Source organism: Arachis hypogaea, chromosome 5 (assembly GCF_003086295.3).
Source record: "Arachis hypogaea cultivar Tifrunner chromosome 5, arahy.Tifrunner.gnm2.J5K5, whole genome shotgun sequence".
Classification (NCBI taxonomy): domain Eukaryota; kingdom Viridiplantae; phylum Streptophyta; class Magnoliopsida; order Fabales; family Fabaceae; genus Arachis; species Arachis hypogaea.
Genome location: NC_092040.1, coordinates 48566296 through 48569425, shown reverse-complemented (window position 1 = coordinate 48569425; position 3130 = coordinate 48566296). Strand labels below are relative to the sequence as shown.

Sequence of the window (3130 nt, the reverse complement as noted above, 5' to 3'; positions counted from 1 at the left end):
TTGTATCTTTTGTTTTTTTTCATGTGCATTTTTGCATTCATAGTGTCTAAGCATTAAAGATTTCTAAGTTTGGTGTCTTGCATAATTTATTTGCATCAAAAAAATTTTTCAAAAATATGTTCTTGATACTCATCATGATCTTCAAAGTGTTCTTAGTGTTCATCTTGACATTCATAGTGTTCTTGCATACATCATTGGTTTTGATCCAAAAGTTTTCATGTTTTGGGTCATTTTTATGTTTTTCCCTCTCATCATTAAAAATTCAAAAATAAAAAATATCTTTTCCTTATTTCTCTCAAAATTTCGAAAATTTGAGTTGACTTAGTCAAAAAATTTTAAAACTTAGCTATTTTTTATAAGTCAAGTCAAATTTTCAATTTTAAAAATCTTATCTTTTCAAAACTTTTTCAAAAATCAAATCTTTTTCATTTTCTTACCAATTTTTGAAAATATTTAAAAATATTTTTTCAAAATCTTTTTCTTATCTTTACTTCAAAATTTCGAAAACTTTACTAACAATTAATGTGATTTATTCAAAAATTTGAAGTTTGTTACTTTCTTGTTAAGAAAGGTTTAATCTTTAAATTCTAGAATCATATCTTTTAGTTTCTTGTTAGTCAAGTAATCAAATTTTAATTTTAAAATTCAATTCTTTTTCAAAATATCTTTTCTATCATATCTTTTTCAAAATTTTATCTTTTTCAAAAATTTGATTTCAAAATATCTTCCAACTTCTTATCTTTTCAAAATTAAATTTCAAATCTTTTTCAACTAACTAGTTGACTTTTTGTTTGTTTTAACTATATTTTATCTTTTTTTCAAAACCACCTAGCTACTTTCCTCTCTCTAATTTTCGAAAATTACCTCCCTCTTTTTCAAAAATTCTTTTAATTAACTAATTGTTTTAAATTTTAATTTTTAATTTTAATTCTTCTTTTAATTTTCGAAAATCATTAACCCTCTTTCAAAGTTAATTTTCGAATTCTCTCCCTCTCTCACCTTCTTCTATTTATTTATTTACTTACTAACACTTCTCTTCATCTCAAGAATCTGAACCTATCTTCACCCTTGTGTTTGGATTCTTACCTTTTCCTTCTTCTATCCTCTTTTTCTTCTACTAACATAAAGGAATCTCTCTACTGTGGTAAAGAGGATCCCTATTATTATTTTCTATTCCCTTCTTTTTCATATGAGCAGCAGCAAGGACAAGAATATTCTTGTTGAAGCAGATCCTGAACCTGAAAGGACTCTGAAGAGGAAACTAAGAGAAGCTAAATTACAACAATCCAGAGACAACCTTACAGAAATTTTTGAAGAAGAAGAGGAGATGGCAGCCGAAAATAATAATGCAAGGAGGATGCTTGGTGATTACACTACACCTACTTCCAAGTTTGATGGAAGAAGCATCTCAATCCCTACCATTGGAGCAAATAATTTTGAGCTAAAACCTCAACTGGTTGCTCTAATGCAACAGAATTGCAAGTTCCATGGACTTCCATCAGAAGATCCCTACCAGTTTTTAACTGAGTTCTTGCAGATCTGTGAGACTGTTAAGACTAATAGAGTAGATCCTGAAGTCTACAGGCTCATGCTTTTCCCTTTTGCTGTGAGAGATAGGGCTAGAACATGGTTGGACTCACAACCTAAAGACAGCCTGGACTCCTGGGATAAGCTGGTCGCGGCCTTCTTGGCTAAGTTCTTTCCCCCTCAAAAGCTGAGCAAGCTTAGAGTGGATGTTCAGACTTTCAAACAAAAAGATGGTGAATCCCTCTATGAAGCTTGGGAAAGATACAAGCAGATGACCAAAAGGTGTCCTTCTGACATCCTTTCAGAGTGGACCATTCTGGATATATTCTATTATGGTCTATCTGAGTTCTCCAAGATGTCATTGGACCATTCTGCAGGTGGATCCATTCACCTAAAGAAAACACCTACAGAAGCTCGAGAACTTATTGACATGGTTGCAAATAACCAGTTCATGTACACTTCTGAGAGAAATTCTGTGAACAATGGGATGTATCAAAAGAAGGGAGTTCTTGAAATTAATGCTCTGAATGCCATATTGGCTCAGAACAAAATGTTGACTCAGCAAGTCAACATGATTTCTCAAAGTCTGAATGGATGGCAAAATGAATCCAACAGTACTAAAGAGGCATCTTCTAAAGAAGAAGCTTATGATCCTGAAAACCCTGCAATAGCAGAGGTAAATTATATAGGTGAACCTTATAGAAACACCTATAATTCATCATGGAGAAATCATCCAAATTTCTCATGGAAAGATCAACAAAAGCTTCAACAAGGCTTTAATAATGGTGGAAGAAATAGGCTCAGCAATAGCAAGCCTTATCCATCATCTTCTCAGCAACAGACAGTGAATTCTGAGCAGAGCACCTCTAACTTAGCAAACTTAGTCTCTGATCTGTCTAAGTCCACTTTAAGTTTTATGAGTGAAACAAGGTCCTCCATTAGAAATCTGGAGGCACAAGTGAGCTTTATAGTATATTCTCTTCTTTTTATCCTATTTGATTTTCAGTTGCTTGGGGACAAGCAACAATTTAAGTTTGGTGTTGTGATTAGCGGATAATTTATACGCTTTTTGGCATTATTTTTAGGTAATTTTTAGTAGGATCTAGCTACTTTTAGGGATGTTTTCATTAGTTTTTATGCTAAATTTACATTTCTTGACTTTACTATGAGTTTGTGTGTTTTTATGTGATTTCAGGTATTTTCGGGCTGGAATTGAGGGACCTGAGCAAAACTCAGATAAAAGGATGACAAAGGACTGCTGATGCTGTTGGATTCTGACCTCCCTGCACTCGAAATACATTTCTGGAGCTACAAAACTTCAAATGGCGCGCTCTCAACGGCATTGGAAATTAGACATCCAGAGCTTTCCAACAATATATAATAGTCCATACTTTATTCGAGATTAGACGATGTAAACTGGCGCTCAACGCCAGTTCCATATTGCATTCTGGAGTCAAACGCCAGAAACACATCACGAACCAGAGTTGAACGCTAAAAACACGTTACAACTTGGCGTTCAACTCCAAAAGAAGCCTCTACACGTGTAAAGCTCAAGCTCAGCCCAAACATACATCAAGTGGGCCCCAGAAGTAGATTTCTGCAT

General features: G+C 33.7%; 1 non-coding gene across 1 annotated transcript; it reads right to left on the bottom strand.

The window, feature by feature from the left end:
- Window positions 1–1720: 1720 nt before the first annotated feature.
- Window positions 1721–1827, bottom strand: LOC112804799 (small nucleolar RNA R71). The gene has a single exon (XR_003203416.1). It is a non-coding gene; the product is annotated as a small nucleolar RNA R71 (small nucleolar RNA).
- Between the last annotated feature and the right edge of the window lie 1303 nt (window positions 1828–3130).